Source organism: Haemorhous mexicanus, chromosome 2, assembly GCF_027477595.1.
Source record: "Haemorhous mexicanus isolate bHaeMex1 chromosome 2, bHaeMex1.pri, whole genome shotgun sequence".
Taxonomy (NCBI): domain Eukaryota; kingdom Metazoa; phylum Chordata; class Aves; order Passeriformes; family Fringillidae; genus Haemorhous; species Haemorhous mexicanus.
The window spans coordinates 83,167,406-83,192,149 of NC_082342.1; the positions used below are offsets into that span (position 1 = coordinate 83,167,406).

Below are 24,744 nucleotides of genomic sequence, written 5' to 3' on the forward strand. Positions count from 1 at the left end.
CTGCATGGCCAAATCTGCCTTCTTCTCTGCCTTTTTAATTAAAAAATGTTGGCATCAGGGGCTCTGCAGCAATAAAGGGGAATGATGAAACTTTGAAGAATTTGGGGCATAAAGTTGATCTCTAAATTTTAATGTACTCATTGCACTTAAGCAGTTGATACATTTTATTATTGAGCATTCAGGTGACCTAATTTCCCTTAGTACTGTACATTTAGCTTTATACATCTGCACCTAATTTGTAAAAAAGGACTTAATGAGAAACTTCAAACAGTTTAAATGTCAATTACAAAGAAAGCGAGGTTTTAAAGTTCCAGTAATCTGTCCATATTGGTCATCGAAACATGATCCCAGGTGGACGTTAATTCAAGACAGATGGCATTCCAAAGGCACAATTACAAAGAGCTTATATATTTTCAACACTAACAAGCTGTCACGCTATGTTGTAGCTACACTTCCACTACTGTATAAGCACAATTGCTGCTTTATCTGCTGTGGACTTGGTAATAAAGGGGTTTGATTCCCCACTCTTGATATTGTCAGTGGGATTTTTGCGGGGGTGAACCGGAGAGCGGGGTTAGTTAGTGTGAATATCTTTCATCTGCCCAGCCTGTTGGGTTGGGGGGTTGTGTTTGTTTCTATAGTTTTTGTTAAGTTGGTGAAATGCTCTTCAAGGAAAGGAGAGGAAATGCTGAATATGAGCATAACAAGACCAGTTCATCACAGCTATATTTCTATTTCCTGGCAGCAGTAATTAACTTCAGCCTTATCAGCTGTTGGGCAATAGCTATGATGATTTGTTAAAACCCCCCAACATCCTGGATGTTTTCAGTTAAAAAGTCATCTGAAAGCCTTTGGAGTAATGCACATGTTACTTGGAAGACTGAAGTCCAAGGGATTAATAGTGGCTTGACTTGCAGTGGTGTAAATGGGCAGCAGCTTGGCTGCAGCCAGGCAGGAGTGCTACCCTGGGAAGAAGGCAGTTGGAATTATTTTCAGATTTCTGAAAATACTCCTAGGCCCAAAGGCAGAGGTGGAGGAGCAAGGTCAAGGACAAAGCAAGGTCAAAGCAGGGTTTCCATTAGACTGAAGCATCAAGATGTGGAGTAGTTGATCTAGTAGTAGATGCCCCTAGCCATGGCAGGGGGTTGGACTAGCTGACTTTTAAAGGACCCTTCCAGCTCAAACTATGGGAGATGACAAGGTTTGTTGTAGAATGATAATGTTTGGTATCTAGTTAGTAGCTGAGGTGGGCAGTGATCCATGTAACTGAATGATGAAAGTTAATTTGGCATAATTTCCAGATTTGTTGTTTGTTTCTTGAAACCAGGTCACTAAAAAGCAAGACTTGCATGTCTATGACTAGACAGTGTTTTAATAGGCTTTAAAAATTCTGTGCTGTTAGCAGCAAGATTAATAATGCTCCCCAGGAAGGTTTTTAAGCTCCTATGGGCACGAGTGTCCTCTAAGAGGTGCTGAGAATTAAGAGCTTATATTTCTGCTTGTTTATCTACCTTTCATTGGTAAGTGGAGAAGAAAGCAGGAAGGCTAAGATGTTCATCCTCGCAAGGCAGGAATTAAATGGTAAGCTTACACTCTTTAATTTTTGTTTTTCATTAATGAATGTTATAAATGGGTTTTTTTAAAAGCATCTTACCTGGATTCCATTTTTGAAGGAGTTGTAGGTGCTGTTTGAAATATGCAGCTCACCAACAAGTGAATTGGACTCTTGAGCCACACTTGAAACAAAATACCAATTTTACCTGCAGTTTTACTAGGTTTCCTGGTTTATGCAGTGGCATTTGAATGGCCTCTAGTAATTGTTTTTAGCAGGAAAAAAATTCTAACAAAAATGAAAAACACAACTCAAAGCTCATTAGCACTGTATTTGGCATGGCATGAATCGTTAAATCTTTATATAAATGCAGAAGTAATTTGTAACAAACAAAATCCTTTCTTTTTTTGGAAAGACTTTCTTTTGACTTTTTGTTCATACTGCTAAGGTACATTATGTTTTCCAAACACCGGATATTATTACCAGAATAAGAGCAGAACCAATCAGTGTTTTAATTAAATATTATCTATAATCCTTGAGTGTAGGATATACTTAATTGTGATAAGTGAAAAATATTAGGTGCAAAAAAAAAAAAAAAGACTAATAAATACTTAGATAGGGTCTTTTAAAGCTCTTTTTTTTACCTAAATATGCTGCTATTGTGTGTTGTTCTCAAATGGTTTCCCCTTGGATTTTTCCAGTGCTTATCAGGGTAACACACTGAAGTCTTTTTATTTAGATCGGGCTTCTCTTTGAGAGTGACAAATTGTTCAAGTCCAAGTGGGAAACTTTCTTGCACCTGGAAAATTAGGAAAGCAAAAGATGTCCACATCCTTTCCCTGGTGGTTCTTCACCTGCGAATTTGAACTGCAGCGGTAGTAAAAGTTTTGTGGACCTCATTTTATGTGAGATCATTAAGCGACAGGAGAATTCAGGACTAGCTGCCCTTCATAATTCAGGACACTGAAAGGTGCCATTTATAAGCTCAAAGTGCCTGCAGGAAGGCAAAACAGGCTTGTAAAACCCATGCTCCAAACCCTGAAAGGCAACCGGTTTGTACTGCTGGTTGCAGCCTTGGAGTGGCAAAATTGCAAAGGTGGTGGGTTTTGGTTTAAAAATTGGAAAAACACCTGCCTTTAATATTTCATGAAATAACTTGAGTTTTCACACTTCTTGTGTTGATAACTCTTTTTCCCCCAAACATCCCAGGCAGTGATCCCAGTAAAACCTTAGCGGTTGAACTGCCCAGCTGTTGGACTTACTGTCTTCCCTGTTACAGCCCACTGTTTTGCTGAGCTGTTAATTTGGCTATAAAATAAGTCTGTCCTGGCTTTTTAATAATATTTTGCAACTAGTGACCTTTGCCCATGATATTGGCCAGGCATTTTGTAGGGAGAGCTCCTGCCTCTTTATTACTTGAGAAGGAGTAGCAGCATGTACAACACTTGAAAGGGGGTGATGTGGTGATATGCCTTTGTTACAACTCTGAACAGGCAATGTAATCTGAAAAATTCACAATATGCTTTATGGACTTAGAAAGCTCAAAAGGCAGCCCAAAGAAACACTGAGCCTGGTGTTTTTTCCCAGAGCAGGTACTGCTTTCCTTACCTGCTCCCCTGTTAATCATCAAATAAAAGCTAGAACTGTTGTTTTAAAGTTCATGACCAAAATGTAGCAATTGCTGCCTGGAATGAGCCATCCATATCTCTAATCTGAAATGGCTGGGGCTGAACTCTTCCAGTCAGGCCAGAATAAGTCAACTATTCATGGCCACATGAATGTCCTGTGACTGAAGTTACCTGGGTGCCCATTTTCACCATCAGAGCCCAAATGCCAGTGGAGACAAGAGCTGACTGCACATCAAGTCTACCTGCAGTATCTTTGCTTTGTTCATCTGGATTAATTCCACACCTGCCTGCTTGTGCACACCTATTCCAGCAGCACCTGGCTGTGCAGTGTGGTATCCAGCCTGTCATCCCTCCTCAGGTGGATCACGTAGGAGCCAGAGGAATGGCTGCACTTTGGAGGCACACCAGTATTATTCCATTTTCTGTCACTGCTTTTGTTGCCTGGATTGCCGTGCTCAGGGTCCCAGATACTGCACTGAGCCCATTGTGACCCCAGGCCTTTGCAGAGCCAACTGCAGGACTCAGACCTTTGTAACCACTATTAAAAGGCAGTTATGTGACTGTTTATGTTACAGCCAGGTGCTTTGCTGCCTGTGGACATGCTGTTACTTGACAAAATTTTGTATTTTTTAAATTTGTAATCCAAATGTGATGAATATACTTACCTGAGGACCTTACTCTGTGTAAATGGCTCAGCAGCCTCCAGCCACCGCTCAGATTTCTGTGGGGGACGCAAGTCAGGTTTTTCTGGCTCTCTGCAGGGATGTGTCCAGGGCAGCAATCCTGTTATTTCCCTATTTTCTTTGTGAAGGACATAAGGTTTCTAGATGGTATGGCAGTAATATATTTTAATGACATTTTTTAGGAATTTATTGTTCAAGTTCTCTAACTTGTAGTACATTTCTGAGTTCTGTGGGTTCCTTTATTTAGGCTTTCTATATTAATGCATGTTTTGTGGGCTTATTGTCTTAACCATTCACTTGTTTTGTTAAATCTCTAGTGATACTAAAGCACTGAAGGTGCTTTGGGTTGGGTCAGCACCAAACAGCGACTCTGACGTACTGGAAGTATAAAATCTCTTTTCTTACTGACTGGTTTTTTTAGAAGTTGATAGATGTGAAAACCATTTAACAGTTGGGTTTTTTTTACTTTCCTGTTAAACTAAGCTACTGAGGAAATCTTCCTACTGCTACACGCTGCAATATGTCAGAAACACCGTTATGTTATAGTTGCATCATTATCTAAAGAAAAAATTGAGTGTGGGTTTGAAGTCGACAAGTGATGAAAGTAGCCCTGAGGTTGTCAATTAGAAAGCTAAGGCCTGGAACTGATAAGTTAATGGCCAGTCCCCTTCACACCCCCTGGCTCTGCTGCCTGCTCCCACCTCACCCTGCAGCAGCTTTACTGCTTGGAACAGAAATAAAAGGCTCCCATTACTTTGTATCTCACTGATCCTGTTCACTCAAAGTCTTGGCTAATTGTGTTCTTGGTATGGACAGATAGGTAAATGAAGAGAAATGAGATGTTGCAGATCGAAAATACAAACTCAAAATAATCCCTTTTTTATTTTTTAATTAGTTTGTTCATTTTTGTTTAAATGTTGAACTGTTAACATGGTTTTTTCAGACTATCCTCCTGCAGTACACACAGCAAATTTAGCAGCAGTGCATAATTTTAACTTCTACCGTATGTTTGTTTGCAGATTTTAAAAGCTGAAACTTAATGGCAGGCAGTTGGAACCCATGTGTGCCTGCTAAAGGCAGAGGGCAACGTGTGGTTTTTGTGAAGGGAAATACTGGTTACCAAAGTTTATGATATAATGTCATGTAATACAAAGTGTTTGTATTTTGCTTGGGCAGGAGGGAACTAATGTGTTGCCATTTCTCCTGGTGATCACATGGGCTTAGATAAATGGATTAACCATGTCAAACAACAAACTTCCTCAGATTTTAATGATTCTTGGTGTGCTGTATAGTGAGAACAACAGTAACTTTATGAAAAGAGTAGTATTAGAAGTAGATATAATTCAAACAGGCATTGTGCAAAACAAAACATGTAATTAATCTTCAGTTTTTGAAAATTCATGTACAATGTAAGTTTTTAGGGCTTGTAAAAGTTTGCAGTTGGGTACCCCCTCTGCAGCCTGAGGTTTTTCTGTTATTGGCACTGCTTCAGTGGCAATGGAGAACCAAGATTTTTTCCACATAGCCCTCTCTCAACCTAGAAGAGATTAGTAATAATGATGAGTTTGAGAAGGCAGTTTAATTTGTAGGGACATTAAAGTTTTTGATCTTTCTGGTAGTTTCACTGTAACCAGCAAACATCTGTTGAAAAATAAAAAAATTGTAGTTGCTACTTACCTGACACAATCCAATGAAGTGGTGCTCTGGGCAGGGACTGCTGCTCTGGACTCCCTCTCTCTTCCAGCCAGATTTCAAACCATGGAGTAAATCTTTTTCTAGCTTAATTCACAGGAAAAAAGATGTAACATTGTGTTAAACAACTCGGCATGGATGGTGTTTTCTCCTGATGTGCCAGCTCTGCCTGAGACCCATGGGGTTGAGCTTTTCAGTAGTTCCCCACAGAAGCAGTGCAGAAGAGGTAGTACATGATTTTCCAAAGGCACATGTTCCTTCTGTGCCCTACTTTAACTTACTCCTTGAGATACGTGTTTCACAGTACCCATAAATAATGAAAATGTGCAATGACATTTTTAATTAGAGGCTTTGTTTTCTTACACATTGTGACGCTGGTGTTTCTAGAGCTACAGGATAACCTCTTGTGGTGGCCTGCTGCAAGAGAGGTTATCTCAAGATGAAGAGCACTGTATCTAGTTTAGTCTGGCTGATTCAGGTATCACATCTACCAGAAGGCATAATGCTGCAGTTTCCTCCTAAGATGATCTTTCCCTTGGATTGTAGTTTTGTCTTTGCAGGAGTCTTCTCTAGTTATTTTTTGAATGAAATTCTGAAAGTTAATGGTGTTGGGTAAGAAAAGCTCCTATCTTTCTGCATTTTTCTTCTCTTACCCTCTTGCACACAATTTTACTCCCCCATCAGCCCAGCAAGGCTGTTGTGCAAGGTACAGCCACATGCTGTAAGGAAGCCTGTCAGCCAATTTTTGGTGGAGCCAGTAACTGCTCTACAAAAGGCAGACTGATGCCAAAAATCTCCATCTCTCTCAGTGGGTTGGGCTCTGCTCCTCTGGAACTTTTGTCCCCTCCCTGTTTGTTTCTGTTATTGGTTGTGTGTTTTCTCACCCATGGCACACTTTCAGCTTGAGAGTCCCTCTCTTGCCATGTGTTTCTTTACTTTGTCATGCTCTAAGCACAACCGTGTCTTTCAGTGTGGGTGGTTTGATACGTGTGCCGTTGCTTACCAGTATAGACCAGTTGCTTCCACAGCACATGAAGCACAGCATGCTGAACAGTGCCCATCTTAGGGTAAAGGCTGTGGTGCCCTACAGAGAGGGTACAGGTTGAATTTGGTTTTGTCTCCCTTTCTCTACCTAAGGAGTAAGAGTTTCATTTTAGGAGGAAAAGTTTCTTTTTTGTCTGCAATGCTGGATCCACATAAACTCTTGACTCTCAAGAAGTTTTGCATTGGATCATGTCTGTCTGAAGATAGGGAGGCCTGTCATCAGAGCTTTTGATGATATAAACTTTCTAAGGCTAAAAATCTAAAGGGCTCCTTTCCACCTACATACTTTACCTTCTCTGCCAAACAGAACCTGAGCAATGCTTCCTTCCCTTTTGAGTGCTCTCAAGCCCCATTTCTCATTCATCTGGCCAGGTAAATGTAGGAAAGAAATGAAAATGACCTACTAAAGAGTGGTGTGGCACATTTCCTAACATTTCTTTTCATTCCAATAGAGAACCTTAAAACAGGGAAAATCTTGCCTAGATCCAGTAATTTGGAATGAATAGAACCATGTCTTATACATAACAGATTAAAAAAAAAAAAAGAAAGAAAGAAAAAAAGAAAAGGAAAACACAGTGACACAGTGCTTGCACAAGGACACATTCAGGGTGTGAAAGTTGACTTGGGATTTCCAGATTTGTAATTTCTAAGACAAAATTGAAGTAAGTGCACTGTGGTCTTTATGCTGTTACAATGGATTTCCTTTGAGTATGTCTGAAATGATACAAGCTCAGTTAAGTCAACCTTTTCTTTAATGTCAGTATCATCATCCAAGACACATGCCATTGGCAGCTTGTCTTCCCACAGAAACTCAGCACTGGTGTTCCAGAACAACATAAACCAGAAAATGAATGTGCTCTCAGATGGCTTCATTTCTTTGGGCATTTTTGCTTTGGGTATTTTTTACCAGCTTCTTTGACTGCTTTTGCCTGGAAAATGGTATATTAACCTGAAAACATGACCAACAAATGGCAGAATCTAAAAAACAAAAATACAGACATGATAGTTTAGGTTTGGTATTGTAATCTATGACTGTATAAAATGACACTGATTATGCAATGATAATGGCAAAATTAAATGGTTTTGAACCGAAGCATAAACTTGCTGGGGCAAACCAGCAACAGTTTGGGCCTTTCTGGTATTGCAGACTGCAAATATGTTGGGAGGCCTTGGCTTCAGAGACAGGAATTCTGACCCCTTGCCAGATTGATCTGTTGCAATGCCTGACAAGGTCTGCAGTGTGGAGAGTGGGGCCTGCAGGATGTCTTCACTCTACAACCATGAAGGGAATTAGTTTAGGAAAGAAAGACATTGAAAATTTTTAACACTTTAGACACTGCCAGATTCTTTTTCAGACCACTTGCAGCCTGTTTACAACTGATAAAAATTATGTTCTGGCATCTTTTTATAAAATACATGAGATGTAGGTCTTGCTCCTTTCTGCCACCGGTAATGGTAATGCTGGTATATTCCTACATTAAAGGAAAAAATTCTGGAAGTAAATGATAAGCAGAGAGCTGAAATCAATGAGATGGCAACAACTTTGTGAACAAGAAGTAAATAAGAAAAACAGTTTTCAAAAATTTATGCTGGGTGTATTTCTTCTTAAAAATATGCCTAATAAAATGACATCAAATCCTAAATTTACTGTAATCTGTTGGAATAATGATCCCCCACCCCCAACCAAAACAGAAACATTGCTTCCAGGTTGTGGATCAAACCATTCAGCTGATGAAAGTCAAAATCTAAACTCTGGAAGCCCAAAGTGTTTGAAGTATTGTGTTGGCTTTTGAGATCAATAGCCTCCTCTGCAAGTACCAAGAGAATATTTTCTTCAATATATTCAATTAGCTCAGTTAAATGGCTAATTTATTCAAACTTGACCAATTGGGAGTTGAAAGAAGCAGAAAAGCTTGTTCTTCTCTACCAATCTGTGAATAAAAGCTAATTATGAGAGGATTAGATTTGCTAATACTACAATATTGGAGGATATTAAGACCAAATACTAGATTGGTGCTAATTCTAGCTAATACTAAGTTATTTTAAAAGATAAATTTTTAAATCTAATCCGAAATTTTTTCCAAGTCCAGCCTCTCTCAGATAGTGCTATGCAAGCAATAAACCATCTCATTACATTTTAAATTGTATTCCAGTTTTCATCCAAAGAAACATAAATCCTAAGTAAACACAAAGAGATCAACTAGTAAATAAGAATTGTGCCATACATGATTTTCTAATAAAAACAGTAAAATTAATCGGAAAAAAATATATCATGAGGTATAGAAAAGTTTAAATATATATCAGCAGAGCTACTCTGTCCTTCTGGCTAGCAATAAGAAGTGCCAAATTTAGTGTAAAAGCTATATTTAGTTACAAAGCAACATACTTTAGTGGTTACAAACTGAGAATTAACCTTTCTCCAAGAAAATAACTAAAACCTTTACATGGGAAAACACGCTTCAAATTAATTAACTCAAGGTTTCCCATTTGGTGAAACCATTTAGTGTCTTGAAAGATTTAGTCCTGCTGAATGTCATCAATAACTGAAGTACCTAGAAGCAAACCTAACCATCAGTGCAAACTTGACATAAGGATTCAGAAATTCAGCCAAGAAAGCTGTGTCAAGAAAATGTGAGGATACAATTTTTCAGTCCTGTCCATAAACATTTGGTACACGGGACACCCCACAATGAAATTTAATTACCTCTTCTGCTGGTAGGATCACGAGAAAAATCCTTGCTTCAGGCACCAGCAGAATGAGGTACGGAGGACACAATGGAGCGTCTCGGTCATCGCGCCTTTGCGGCAGACATGCTGCTGAGTCCTGCTGCCTTTGGTCCGTGGTGTCCCAAGCTCTGGGACAGAGCCACTATGGTTCCTCTCCATCTACTGGTCATTTTGGAAGCTGTTCTGAAAATGCCAATTTGCTTTGGAAAAACACTGCTTTCAGTTGCTGTTTAAAAATCATTTTGGCAATTCCTCACAGAGTCCCCGGGTGGTGCTGAGTTTCTGAGAGGTGGTTCTTCTCCAGCAACTTACTTGACAGTGTGGCTGGATGACTCTTCCTCATCTCTTAGCCAAGATGAATGACTGGAGCAGTACAGACCACTGCTTGGTGCAATGCTGCCAGACCAAGAAGCAATCTCAGGGTGCTGCAGCACCCCATTTGTGCACTTGTAGCTTATTTAGGTTTAGAGCTCTCATGAACATGGGTTCCTCATCTCTAGCAGGTCCATAAAACAGCTGTGTAACTTAGAAGTGGCACACTAGTAAATAGAAAAGGAATTTATGCTGAACTCTTTGCTGGGTAGAATGGCCTGTTTCCCCTAGCTCCCCATTTTCCCCAAAGCTGATCACTTCTGTTGCTGACAAGCCTGGGAGAGAACTGTTCTTAACTGGCCACCCAGCCTGGTGCTCACTCCTGGAGGCACATCAATGCAGCAATGATGGGTGTTTAGGGGATGAAAAGCCCAGATGATCATGTTTACATCCCCAAAACTATTAAGATGAACAGGCTATGGGTTCATCCCAGCCTCTGTTCATTGCAGCCTCTCTTACTGGGCTGTGGGATCCCCAGCCCTGCTTGGGCATTCACCGTGACAGCGACGAGGCTTTACATCTTTATTGAACTGTAACCACCAGTGCAAAGGGCGCTGAGATAAAGGCTGTGTGTTACCTGCCCTGTGTGTCTGCCAAGGCTCCAGATTTTTAAATATACTATTTCTTTGCAGCCCCTTTCAAGTGAAAATCCAGATTTTGCCATCTCTCCCCCAAATACATCCACTGTGAAATTTAGCACAGTATTTAGGTTTTTCTGGACTGATTTTCAGGACAACTTGGACCTCAAGTTTTTTTTCCTGTGATGTTTCTAAAACTGGCAGAAGAAGAACATTTTTTTAAGCCTGCATATGCTGCAATGAGTATTTTAAAATAAAGATTTTTTTTTTTTAATCTGTAAGCATGTTTAATGCTTGTATAAGGTGCCAGATTTTAATTACAGTTGGCATTTATAAGTGTGGTGCTGGCAATGGCAACCATATTGCTGAAAAAAGGCATAAATTTTGACACTGGCAATATGGGAACCCAGCATATGAGACTGTAAACCTCATTGCTTCCTGTTTTAATATGCTGCTTTAAGGGAAGGTCTTTTAATGGTTAATATTTAACTAGAACATTTAGGGTTTGATATAAAGTTGTTCTAATTCCAAACTATTTAGTAATTTAGGTCCTATCAAAGATCAGCTTAGGTAATAACTTTCTATTAAATAGCCTTTAAATAAGCATGCCTAAAGTAGGGAAAATAAGATGCTTCATTACAAGAAATGAGGTTGGCATCTACCAGGTTTTCCATTAAGTTCCAGGTCACAGACAAATAAAGGAAGTATGTTAGAAAAAAAAACCTTTTTAAAAATAATTAGGGAGATGTCTGTTTTGTTCACCAGATGGAAAATCAGTAGTTGTGGGTGGTCTGTGCTGGATGGGGCATCTCACAATTGGCAGAACTATGCCTTTAACTTTTAAAGTCCTGGGACAAAATGTGAAAGTAATTGACTGTTCAGAATGCTCTCTCTCTGGATACCTAGCATGCTTTAAAAACCAAGATTTGGTGAGTTTCTGACTTTTTTTTCCTACAAATGCTCAAGCTGTTGTGTCTAGTATTACGACAGTTGGGTATATTTTTGGTAGCTGTTTAGTGGGGCTGTTGTCTTTTATGTTTATGCCTGCGTGTGCCTGGACCTGCCTGCACACAACTGAAATGCCACAGCTTTACAATTAATTCTCCATTAACAAAAGATTTTCCTAATATTGTTGGTGTTTGCTGTGTTCAGGATATATATAACTGTTGGCTAACAGTATTCATTTCTTTCTTCTAGTTCATTCAATTTAAAGGAATTTAAATCTATCCACTTGCCAACATACTAAAGAAAACAAAGTTGCAATCTCATTTTCACAAACAAGAAGAAAATTTCTGGTTTAAAGTAATTCAGGCATTTGCAAAAGTATTAAAAATCCACAGTATTCTATTTTTTTAATGGGAATAAATAAATCCAAATGTGCATGTGTAGATACTATGTGTAAGATATGCTTAGTAAATACTGTCATTTATGAACACATTAGAATCTTCTTGGTGCAGTTTGTAACTTTGCTTGCTGTTTCAGAACTCATACTTTATAATTTCAGATTAATTTGAGAAAACAGTATTTTGAATGTGGAAGATGAGTTAGAAAATCCTTCTATTCACATTAAGAATAACAGATTTTATTATCTGCACTGCCATAAGAATGTATTCTGTTCAGTGGTGACCTCTGAAAGAATGAGACAGCACCCATTTATGTCACAGGAGGCAATTGCTTTATATTTACCTTACTTTACAGACAATTTTTTTGCAGTTATCTATATGAACGGTCACAGGGAATTGTATGTGTGTGTTATATCTATATTGTAGCTTGTGTTAAACCGATCCCCACACTTATTATGTAGAAGCATTCTTGAAGATAAGTGAGGCACTCAACTTAGTGCCTTCTTTGTAAAATCCCTTTTGCTATGCATGACATGTACTCTGTATTTTTTTCCTTGCAGTAAATTAAAAGCTTTTTTCTTTCCATGAATCTCCTTCCAAGAAAACACATACAGCCTAATAACACTCGCCTTGAGGACCGTGCATTGCCTCCACTACAAAGCCGTGTTTTCATTGAAGAGATAATTATAATATGGTTTAATGTTCTTGTCAACCCTGAAACACTGTCCCTAAAGAGTGCTATTCTGCTGGATGTCTTTTTGAAGAGAGCTGAATGTGGCTAAGAGAACATACACATAGCCACACACTTGTCTGATAAACCAGGACACATTTTTAATGCAATAAATCCTCTCTAAAAAGAATTATATGTTTTCTAAGGTGCTAATTCAGAACTGCATCCACCACTGCTAAAAATACACAACATTTTCTTGAATTTATTAATTTTACTTTCTTCTCTCCCCATCCCCCATAATATTTATACACTTTAAATCCATCTGAGAACATAAACTCACAATAATAATTAAAATGTTTTTAATGCGCTTTGAGGCACAGCCTTCAGATGAGTAAAAAAGCCCAAACTGGAACACAAATGGTTCTTCCCGGGCAACAAACACGCTTGGCTGTTAATATGCTGTAATTTTCTGCTTTACTTAGTAAAAACAGCAATTACTTATTTGTTCCACATCCCCCCCCAGCACAGATGCTCCTCAGTCTGTCCACGTTGGAGCTCCGAGCGCGCTGCGCGCACGGGGCCGCGCGTGCCTGCGCCGAGCGCGACGCAGGGCACCCTTGCTCCCCGCATGCTGCACTGCTGCCAGCACTGCTTCATTTGCCACGGAGGCTGCTTTGCCACCAGCCCAAGACAATGGTGTACTGGGAGCGGCTGGGGCCAGGAAGGCCTTGCGTTGAGCTGTCTCCCCTGCTGAAGGCAGATGTTTCCAGGTGCTTTGCCAAGCTGACCTTGGCTGTGTGAAAAGCTGGACAGTCACACCAGTTAAGGCTGAAGTCCAGCTGAAGAAATCTTTTACAAGGTTTTTGCTGTCTTATCTTTTGTGGTGGTCTGGTGGTTGGGAATGGTGTCTGGTGCTGCTGAAAGCAATGTAGTCTCTGAAGTAAAAAGGCTTTGAGGGAAATGGAATCACAGCGGGGCTGAAGGCAGTGCAAGATTCCCCTTTGCCCTTGGCTTCAGGCTGTCTGGGATTTCCCCCTTGGGTTTCCAAGACCAGTTAAAGGCTGACACACCACAAAAAGTACCTATGACCAAAAAAAACCCCAAAAAGCTACGGACAGCACAGTTCCCTCACTCCTCATATGGCTGTTAGTGTAGACAAGAAATTGTGTGGCTCAGCACAATGCAACCTGCTGCTGAATCAGGTGCCTGGGATCTTGAATTTAATACCTAATTATTTTTAAAAGCCGTTGTAAAATGAGGAATATGAGAGAATATGTTAATTAATTGAAAGGCATTCTAGTAAGTATTTAATTAGCATAATTCTGGAAAGGTAGTACAAAAGAAACAATCCCTGGCAAAAGTGTATCATTTGAATCTTCATTGCAGTTATCTCATCATAAGCAATCAATTTGCTTGCTCTGAAGCCAATGGGATTTATTTTTTTTCCTTTGAGGAGGAATTACAAAGTAAGGCCTTAAATTAATATTGTAAATAATCTCTCTAGAGAAACTTTTCACTGGAAAAATTTCCTCAACAAGCAAATGTTAAAACGTTTATGGTGCACAGTTTAAAAATATCCTTGAGATTTGTCCCCACAGGTTTGTATGTTCAAGATAGAAAGAATAAGCAAGTGTTTCTAGCAGAATTAACATTTTACCATCATGACAAATATGTTTTGGTTTCCTCATCATTTTTCTTTCTTTTTTTTGAAGGAAGAAAAAAATAGCCAAAAAATACAAAACCTTAGTTAATGAATGCAGATGCAAAGCGGCATAAAAATGAAAAATGCCATTTTCCCATTGCCCCTTCTTTTCATAGCTTTGAATTTGTTACTATACACACTATTTGAAGAGTTTCTTTTCTTTTCACAAGATACACTGTGTTCCCACCTAATCATTTTTAAGCAAACCAGCATGTAACATTTTGTTAAGTCTTGGGTTTGGGGTTGTTTGGTTTTGTCTTTTTTCCTAAACTACCCCTTTTTCTTTTTTGAACAAAAAACTCATTGTGGGATTAAATATGTGACAAAAACATACTGGACTTTGCCAGTAGGTGAATATACATTACTTTGGCAATTTTATTTCCTCTTTCTTTTTTTTCAGGCTACACATTCAATTTATTTTAAATTTTGTTTTGTCTTGTTTTAGCTACGATGATGTCACATATAAATCCACTGTCACATTAGATGCTACTGCAGTCACGGCTAGAGCTTGGTGATTTCTGTCCAACAGACAAATATTTTTGTTGCTGTGTGTCCTCACAAATCCCCCTCTCTCAGAATGACTGTGTGGAGGGATACTTCCCTCCAGCCTGTTCTGTGCAGTCCTTCTCCTGCTGCCCAGAAGCACTCCTGCCAGGGAAATGTTCCTGCTCTGCTTTTAACATATTCTTAATATTCCACTCACCTTCTCCATGGACCCTTGCAGATAAGGAATCCTTATGCTCTAAATGCTCTCAGTGTTTTATTTAAAGTAATTTTGATTGCTAGCACCTAATATTTGGGAAGGCACTTAGCTTCCACTTCACATCCAAATCTTGATATGGGGAAAGCACAACTGCATGGAAGGCTGCGTTGTTGAATGCTGATGACCAAATCTGGTTTCAGTGTGTAAATACTCTCTCTGACCACATTTCTTCTGGAAATTCCCATTGGCTGCATACTATTGTTGTGAAATCTAAGCTGATTCACCAATATTTTCTTGCCTTTTAAAAGACCAGAGCAAAATTTTGCTGAAGTTCTCTTTTGATATTATTAACATTGTTTTCTTTTATAATTCTGGCATTCTTTCAGCCTCTGTATCTCTCCACACACAGCATTCTTAGAAGTGTTCTTTTATAAGGGAAGCTGGCAAAGTCTTGCAGCAGCTCAAAGCAGCTTCATTAAGGCTGGAGAGTAAAATATTCAGGAGTTAGGAAATGTCAAAATTAAGATAGCTGGTGCAGTTAAGTTCAGCCCCCTTATATATTTGCTTGATAGCAGAGTCTTTTAAAATCAAGATCATACATGGCTTTTTCCACAGGACCCCTGCCTCAGCTAGTGAACAAGATGGACGATGCTGAGTTAATGAGCAGTTATTCAATATTTTGTTTTCTCCTAATTTTTCAATGTGTAGCCCTAGGCCTTATTTACTGCACACTATTGAAACCCTGCTGTGAAGACAGAATTGGTAATTTCCTTATGAGGTTTTCTATGGCACTTATTGCTATAAATATCGGAATGCTTAACAAACATTAATTAATTTATCTTCAGAAAACCCTCACGATAAAAAGGGCTGGTAATACTTCTGTTTTACAAATACTCAGCTAAGGCATACGGAGATTAGAGTCATGAGTGTCCCATAAATATGGGTGCTTCATTGTCAGCTTACAGTTAAGGAAGTATAGATTTCTCTTCACCTGCACTCTTTTACTTTTGAACATACAAATAATTTTAATTCTGTGCCAAGTAGAAACTTCTAAAGAGATTCACAGACCATCACAGCAGTTAACTTCACTAGACTTGAGAAGAGGTGGAAATACTTACCTTCTAAGTGAGCAGGGAATCACCTAAACCTAGACAAGGGGAAGTACTGCAGAATAGCATTCCCTAAATCACAGCCTTTTCATGGATTTAGTATCCTTACTGTGGCTTTCAGGAAAGCAGTTTCTTCTACTCAAGATTCAGAGCTCTTAGCCCTTTATATATTAGAGTCACTTATCTAAACTCCTGCATCCAAAAGCAATTTGGAATTTGACTTAACTAAGTAAGACCCTTCCAGAACAGGACAGAAACAAAAACGTTGACAGGAATGTCCTCTTGCTTTAGAAGTTGCTCAGTGATAAGGAGCAATGGCATGAGTGCATTTTTATTTTTGAGGTTATTCAAGCCTGTATTTTCAAAACACTGCTTTAACCAGTAATGGGTTAAACCGTGACTTTCTACATGAACAGGTAGAGGGATTCACTTGGTAGGGGGCAGACCCAATTTCCATCCTTGCTCCAATTAGTTATCAAAGTAATTAGTATTTATCAAGTATTGGTTACAGTAAAAAAGTCACTTTTGGTTGAGTCTCATGAACTGTCCTCAAAAGTCGTGCTTGAGCTTCTGTGGATCATCCCTCTCAGATGCAGTGAATATGTATGTAACTGTGTGCCAGTGAGCAGCACTTCTGCAGTGTGTCCACCAGGAAGGGCAAGACCTTAAAAAACCTTAAAATGGACACACAAACAAATAAAAAACCTCTCACATTCCTACAGACAATAATTTTCCTTATCAGTGATGATTAAGGTCTGTCCTGTAGAACATCTCTGCAGGAATATATTATTGCATGCCCTGAGGGCCGAATTTGGATTACACAGAAAAGTCAAATTGGCTATTTCTTAACTTTCTGTTAGTTTGCCTCACAGTATTTGCAGAAATGTTTTAGTGGGTTTTTTTTGCAGATTGCTAAGAGGAGATTTTAGCCTGAAATGATACTGGACCCCCCATGGTTTGTCAGCATGACTTCTGAGCTGGAGAGCAACAACCTATGGGGCCAATGTGCAGGTAGTGCTGTAATATTTCATTGACCAATATGCATATGGTACCAAGACACTGGGCACTGATATGCTGTTGGTGTCCTCTGCACAGGCATTTTGTCTCCTCAGAGTGGCCTGGGGTCACTGAGCCACCATCCCTGCGGCTTTTGTCTCCAGAGCATGGTTCGTACCCGGCGCTGTCCATGGGTGGGAGATTGCCATCCTGCTTCTTCAGAACAGAGCCTGGGCAGGAGACAGGAGCCTGGTCCTCCTGAGAGCAGGGGACAGAAAACAAGACCGCAGGGAGTGGAAGGAAATAAGGACTGCAGTGCCCTTAGGGCCCCTTTCTGCTGCAGCTTTTCCTCACAATGTCTGAGCCCCCACTATGAGCAGATCACAGGAGCCACTGCCTGCTGGAATCCCATTTCCTGTCTAACAACTGAGTTATAGTTGGTGGAGCTATGACACTTCTGGATTTTTCTTATGGGGGGAATCTCTAAAGATGCCCAAGTGCAGCAGGGCCATTGCAGGTGATGTGATGCTTTCTGCTGCAGAAGAATCTCACTCTCTGAAATAGCCTGTTACCATTGTAAACCTCTCAGAACTTTACCCCAAAGTGGACATGTAGCCCTGGCATTTCCTTTCCCTGCTTACAGGAGAATAGCATGCAACTGAAACTGAGAACTATATGGCACCTTAGGCTACAATATGATCCTACCGTGGATAGCCCACTTCCATGAGGGAGGCTGAATGTGGAGAATGATATTGCTGTGCTAATGGAGAAACAAAACTTTCTGCAGACTTCATGGAGAAAAATGGCTATTTTTCCAGTCTGCTTAGGCTGCAAATTCCAGAACTTTAGAAAAAATGAATTCAAGCTGTAGGCAATGATACCCCTCTCCAGTGCTCAGGTGCAGAGCTCACTAGATGTGGAGGTTTGAGGGGTTTTGATAACAAAAAGACCAACACTGCTGATGCAGACCCCCTGCTATTGGAACACCACAGTGTTGGACTAACAAATTAGCACACAAGAAGTCTGCAATTGCGGAAAAACACGGGTGTCATGATTGTAACAATTGTTTACATCTTTCTACAGCAAAAAGGCTGTTTAATCATGTTGAATTACAACCTCATGTTCAGATAGTAGGCTCTCACATTACTGTCTTTGTGAAGATGAGTTGTCACTTCTCTGATCTAGGTTGCTCTCACAACAAAGAGGCACTAAGGCTTTCTGTTTGAATTAGAAGAAACGGAGGAATTTCATTTGGTGCTAGGCTGTGCAACAGTTTCCCTAAAGCTGAGCCTTTACTAATTGGTACTGAAATGAAAATGAATCTGTGTGAGAGAAGGGAATTCACAGCTCACTTTTAATTATTGCAGAGAAAGCAAGCAAAACTGTGCCTGGGCTGTGCGAAAGCATGGCCTAGGAGTAAAATGCTCAGCTCGAGCTTGTTAACTGGAACTGATGTCCTGGAACAGCAGCTGGTAGCTAGGTCATATCTGTGCACTTTGGAGCCAGCCATGCAGGTTGAGAGCGGCACTGCTCCCCTCTCACTGCCGCTCCAGGAGAGGCGATGGCTCCCGTAGGTGTGCCTGGGAGAAGTTCAATACACACTAATGGGGCTCATGGTGGCACTGAGGCAGCCCCTTCCAACCAGTGCAGCTCTGGAGGCAATTGCATCCGGCCTGGCTGATCCCAAGCACCCCAGATTGATGCTATCCCAGGTTAGGTTCAGAAGAGGACGTCTGCCTGCAGCCTTCAATCACTGAAAGCAGTAGGTGTCCTGCTGGTATACGTTTTATGACCTCTGCTTGGTACAGAGCTCCCTGGAAAGCATTTCATGTTCCTGTTCTCCCTCTCCCTAGCTGAACTGCATAGGCTTTCCTCCCTCATGGGTACTCAGTCAATGGAAACACATAACTCATCATAATAAAACTGCTCTTTTTTTACATGTCTCCATGAGGAGCAAATTCATCCTCTGACTGATGTGCTACATCTCTACTAAACTCCTGTTTAGATAACATTCAAACTGACTGAAAAACGTAAAGCAAAGTATCCAGGGTTTTGGAAAAGGATGCTTTTTTCCTCTTGATATTTCTGTTGTTTAAAGAAAAAATTAAAGGGTTTTTTCTTTTTTCTTTCTTTCCCTTCTCTCTCATCTCTTTTTTTACTTATTTTCTTATTTCCTTGTTTATATTAGTTGCCTTTGTAAAAATAGAGGGCCAGTGAAATGAAAACAATAGATCAGGCTGTATTTCTTTGCCTCCCAGTTTTGACTGAGATTGCAAAATAGCTTTGACAGTGCGTTTGGCGTTTTTATTCTTTCTTAATTAAAATTTAAAAATCAACCAGCCCTAGTGAGTAATGGCTCTAGAGTACAACTGGAGGTTGCTCATAAACAGCAGTAAGATGGAGATGAGATACTGTAGCAGCAGTTCGTAGGCTGTACCCTTCTGGTTTGCATAGCAGTCATGGGAAACACAATGCTGAAGTCATACCCCGTGTGAAATGTGGAATTACTGCTCCCCACAACACTGGCTGTTACCGTAAGGGGCAAAACCAACCACAACTGGAGGTGCACAGAGTAAGAAAAGATCATGCTTTTTGCAATCTCTTTTCTGAAAGACTTCTAAAATTTGATTTTTTGTTAGCAAATGGCAATACATGCTGGGTTTTACAAAAGTATTTTTTAAAGGATTTAAAAAAACTTGAAAATCTGGTGACAAAAATACAGGTGTCCATCTGATTCCTTGGCAAACACTCATTTCCGCTCTTTTTCTGCTCTGGAACCGTGGCATTGTCTTTGTCCTGCATATTTAGAGGGACTCAGGCAGAAGAAAACAAAAAGGGCTGAACTTCACAAAAGCTGTACTTGGCAATTATCTTTGCCAATGCTAAAGTCTATTAACTGTTGATTTTTTTTTTCTCCAATAAAAAGTAGAAATTAAATCCTACTGTGCCCATTGGAGATGTTTTTCAAAGGAAGAGTTACTGATGAGCTATTCTTCCATGATTGTGCTGGTTTCTCCAAATAACAACATTGCCGTGTGTTTTTCTCAAAGTGAGTAATTTGCATAGCATGCTTTTGGGGGTTTCTGCTGCTGCCAAAGCTAATTTAATACTCATTAAAGTACTGAGCAAGTCTAATCCAAAGCCTTATGTGCCTTCAATGCAGGCCCATAAAATGTGCAGATTTGCACTTGCTGGGCTGCTCCAGGGAAGGCATGCTGTGGAAGGAGGGGGTTGGTGTGCATCCTGCTATCACAGAGCTGCCACTGCTTAAGGGGGAGTTCGGACAAGATTCCCATCACCGTGGGCAGGGGCATCTAACCTCTGGTAGCAATCCTAGCTGCCAAAGCTGCAAACGGAGTGAGGGTCCAGCTCTGATGATGATGATCCCACTCCAGCAGACTGCCCAAGTCATGTGACTGGAATTCCATGAGGAACAGCTGGCGTGGGCTGGTGTGATGCCAGGAGGGCCACAAGGCCCTTTGCCTTGTGTCCAGAGAGGTGCTGAGCTGTGTCCCCCACCAGCCTGGCTTTTTAGGAGTAGGGCCCAACACCAGCTCACCCCTGACATTTCAGTCTCGTGAGGAGTCTCTGCAATGGGTGAAATTACAGCACTGGCTTTGCTTTACATGGGGCCAAAGATTTACCCAGCTTGTTCTAAGTGCCGAGCAAGCCAGCTGCCTGCACTGTACACCAGGGTTCAGGCGAGTCTCTGCGAAAGTGGCACAGGCACGGTGTGGGTAAAGCCACACACCTCGGCGACGCCAGCTGTGCCTTCTCCTGACGGCATAAGTGCTGCCGAGAGCACGGAGGGGCCGCGACTGCCATCGCCCGCCCCAGTGACCTCCGTGGTGGCAGCTGCAATGCCGACTCCTCTTTTGGCTCCGTGTGCGCCCCACACCTGGAACAGTGTGAATTAGGACACGGCGGCGCCATAAAGACCTGCGCAGCTGTGCGCTGCCGAGAGGCAGCCGGGGGCTGCTCCAGCTCCTCGCCGGGGGTTGCCTCACTCCGGAAGGGGCACGGACCCTGTCCCGCACCTCACCTGCAGCTTCGGGGCCGTCTTGCCGCAGCTCGTGGCTATTTTCCAGGCCGGGAAGCGGGGGTGTCCGCGCCTCGGTGAGGGCCCGGCCGCGGGGCCCTGCAGGCCGCGGCGCCGCTAGATGGCAGTGCCGGCCCGGCGGAGCGGCCGCGCCCGGCCCGGGGCCTGCTCGGAGCCCGGAGCTTCTGCCGGCACCTCAGTGCTGCTCTCTGGGCACAGCTGCCGCCAGCACTTTACTCTTCATCTACCTATTTGTTAATTTATTAATTTATTAAATGTCAAGTGAAGTATAGATAAATTATTCCCTGTCAGTCGCGGAAACAGCAGCAGCACAGGGCCCTTTCCAGCCAGCCAGGATCTCATGTCCCTTCCGAATCAAGCCATCCTGTGATTCCAGGAAAACATTAATTCTGAGGCTGTTCCTGGCTGGCCTGATGGACAAGCAGAGATAAAATGTCAAGTGACACTGTCTAAAGGCCATAGGCCGAAGTCTCCTGTGTTACAAATTAAGACACTGCCTTTTAAAGGAATCACATTGTACTATTACAACAGAGATTAGGGCTAGACAATTTTACATGTGAACATATTCATATAATATTCAGAAAATTCCTAATTTTTCTGTTGGAAAGGAAGGAACAAGTCTCCTTGAGCTACCACCTCCATGAAATGATGGTTGTCTGAGGCAGCTCTGTTTGTGCTGCTCAATGAGATGTTCAGAGCCTACATGCGAGAGTGATTCATCTCTGTGCTTCTGGGTTGAGATAACAGCATTGCAAACCCGGCTGTTAAGGTTAACCTGTACACTGCATAAGGACAACAGATGGAAATTCTGGTGTAGAGCCACTGCAAAAAATAAAAACACGTTCCAAAGGGAAAAGGAGCTTGTATTTCTGTGTTTGAACCTTTGATCTTCGCTCACATCTGAAGGGAAGAGTAGACCTTTTGCTGAAGACACATGGTTTTGCATCTGTGAAAACACAGCTGTATAGAGCAAAACAAAACTGGTGCAAAACACAATGGGTTTGCTGTGTCAGTTTAACTGGTGGTGCTAAGATGCTTTAAAAATAGTGGGGTTTTTTTTGTAGACTCTTTTAGAAAGTCTGTCTTTACACAATTGTTTGTTGGGATTTTACTCTGTGGATTTGAAGTTCGTCAGTGATCAAGAGACAGCTGCTACCTAAATATTTAAAGCAAACTCATGGGAAAGTCTGGCAGTCCCTCAGCAATCCTGTTTTAATAGTTTTCAAAAAATATAAATGAGAGCATCAAAATTTACAGGAAAATCCACACTGGCAAAGCCACCTTGATTCTGAGAAAAAAAATAATCCATCTGTCATCAATGTTGAAATTCTTAACGAGGTACATGCCATATACAGCTATTTCATGGTAACATACTGCTTAATCTGAGTTGCCCAAAGCACCCCCTGAAAGTAAAGGGACGTGTCCCCATGTCCTCAGTCATATCGTTTTGCGTTTGAGCGTGATGGCAGAGCTGTTCCCGGATGCCTGCCTGTTGTCTCCTGCCTCCCTGCATTTGCAGCGACACATCACTGTCCCAGCAGCATTCCCTGCAGTCCTGCTGCCTCGCTGCATAGCCCAGCACTACCTGTGTCCCCCCTGCACCCATCTGTGTGTCCCCCCAGCACTGCCACTAGCACATTTGTGTCAGGAGCCTGCAGCATCACTTGTTTTCTGCCTTAAATCCCTACTCACTCCAGTTGGTTTATTACGAAAGACAAAGAGGAGCTAGAAATGAGGAAGGCTAAATGCAAAGATGCAAAATTGTTTCTTTAAATAGAAAGAAGTATTCTCTTATTTCCTAACCACCAGATTCCTTTTTGGACAGAGAGGAAATCTGGCTTTGTTTTTCTAATTCTTGACATCATCACAACAACACTTTGCTCTTAAAATTTATCCATCCTGGAGCCTTACGATAAATTTTCAAATGTGTTTGGGTTCCTAAACATGCAGCTGGCACTTAATAGGATTTTCAAAAGAGCATAAGCAGGTTAGACATCCTCCCATCCACTGAAATCGGTGGGATTTAGGTACCAATCTTGCTCAGTTGCTTTTGAAAATCCTGCCAGGTGCCTGTCTGCATCTTCAGTTGCCCTGGAAAATCTGGTCCCCATCTATCTCCGTGACACCATCCCACCCCACCTCACCCCCACGGCTCCCATGAATATTTGTCTTCTGTCTCTGCCTCCTGCACTCTGGCCTGTATTGATGCTGGAGTCTCCTCCTTTGTAGTTCCCAACACCAGGGACATCCCTCTCCTTTCTCTCCACCAAACTGGCTCTTCAGCTGGTTAAAAGCTCAGTTGAGCAGCTATGAGCTTTCCCGTATTTTTCAAATTAGTTTTCCTCTCCTGATAATGATTTTTAATTCTTTCTTGGTGTTGTTTTGACTGCGTAAAGCATTCGAGGGTAAAATTCACAGTGCAAACGAGAGTGAATGTGAGGGGAGCTGCCTGTTATGCCTCTGTTAGGCTGAATGCAAGATGGGGAATTAATTTCTCCATCAGCCTGTCTTCTCCCCTTCCCTTGGAATGGTAAAGTGGTCAATGGGTAGTATATTTAAAGATGAGAAAATTGGTATCTTAATTTCCTTCTCGAGTACGGTGACTCACTGGCTCTCCTCGTGCAAGCAGTTCCCCATCTGTAAAATGGATCCCCGGGTCCCCGTTTGCAAGGATACGGAGCACGGGTAATTAATTAGTGTTTGTGCAGCCCTTTGAAAATGCTCAGACAGAACGTGCTGGAAGGTGCTGCGGGTTGGCCTGGGGCTGAAGAGGCTCACCCCGGAGGGCTGCCGCTGTCAGAGCCCCACGGGGCCAGGACAGGAGCAGAGGATCCAGAGGGAGCTGCTGGCCAATTCCTTTGCCGGAGATATTTTCCATTTTCTTCAGGAGAAAACAAATTGGAAAGGGAGTTATCGGTGTGCACGCCTCCCTCACCGCGTGTTGCCTTCTCCTTTCCCAGGAATAACAACAGCTTCATTAGCAAGCTGACAAAAAAAAAAAAAAAAAAAAAAAAAGAAAAGAAAAAAAAATAGACAGAGAAAAGAAATAAGAAAAAAAGGGAAAAAAAAGAAAAAAAAAAAGCGGGTGGAAGAAAGAGAAGTACGAGAGTATTGAAATATTAAGAACAGTAATCGTCCGGCTAACGGAGAGACACAACAACTCTCCTCTTTGCCTCACGCAGAAAGTTTCCTCTTTGAAGTGGTTTCTTCCCTCCTCACCCCGCCGGGAGGGAAGGGGGAACAATTGTGGAGATCTAAAGCCAGCCAGGAATGCTGAGCTGACGGCTTTCCTGCCTGCCCCCTGCCCGCACCCCTGCACACATTCCTCTCTGCCCCTGCCCGCACCCTGACCGAATCCCAGCCTGCCCCATCCACATCTCTGCCCGCCCCTTCACTACCCCCTCCCAGCGCACTGCCTGCAACAGCCCACACTCCTGCTTGACACTGCCCGGCTCCCTGCCCCGATCCCCGCCCGGGTCCCACCCGGCTCCCTGCCCGGCTCCCTGGCCGGCTCCCTGCCCGGCTCCCTGGCCGGCCGTGCCCGTCGGGGCGGGCGGCCCTGGCCGCAGTTCGCGGGGCGGCCGGTGGGTGTCGCCCCGGCCCCGCTTTCCTGCCGGGCCCGGCGAGGCGCGGGGGGGTCACCGCCGGGCGAGCCGCGACCGTCCCACGCCGCGGGTGTCCCAAAGAGAGGCATTTCCACAGACACACGTCGCGGCTTAAAAGCGTCGGGTGCTTTGGGTTTGGCTTTTTGGTTTTGATTTGGTTGGGTTTGGTTTGGTCTTTTTACCGAGGGTGTTGTCGAGTTCCTCCCGCGTGGGGAGTATTCCCCTCCCTTCTCCTGAGCGTGGCGGGAGCCCTCCGACTTGTGCTGCCAAAGCGGCTGCT

At 42.1% G+C, this 24,744-nt stretch overlaps 1 protein-coding gene and 1 long non-coding RNA gene across 5 annotated transcripts in view; one reads left to right on the top strand and one right to left on the bottom strand.

Annotated features, from left to right (window-relative positions):
• CLYBL (citramalyl-CoA lyase) overlaps window positions 1-24,744 on the top strand; it is a 165,035-nt gene that overhangs the window by 5,779 nt on the left and 134,512 nt on the right. The window lies entirely within an intron of this gene.
• Window positions 4,793-20,937, bottom strand: LOC132323730 (uncharacterized). Its single transcript, XR_009485422.1, has 3 exons — window positions 20,842-20,937; window positions 5,541-5,642; window positions 4,793-5,400 (listed from the first exon to the last, which is right to left on the bottom strand). It is a non-coding gene; the product is annotated as an uncharacterized LOC132323730 (long non-coding RNA).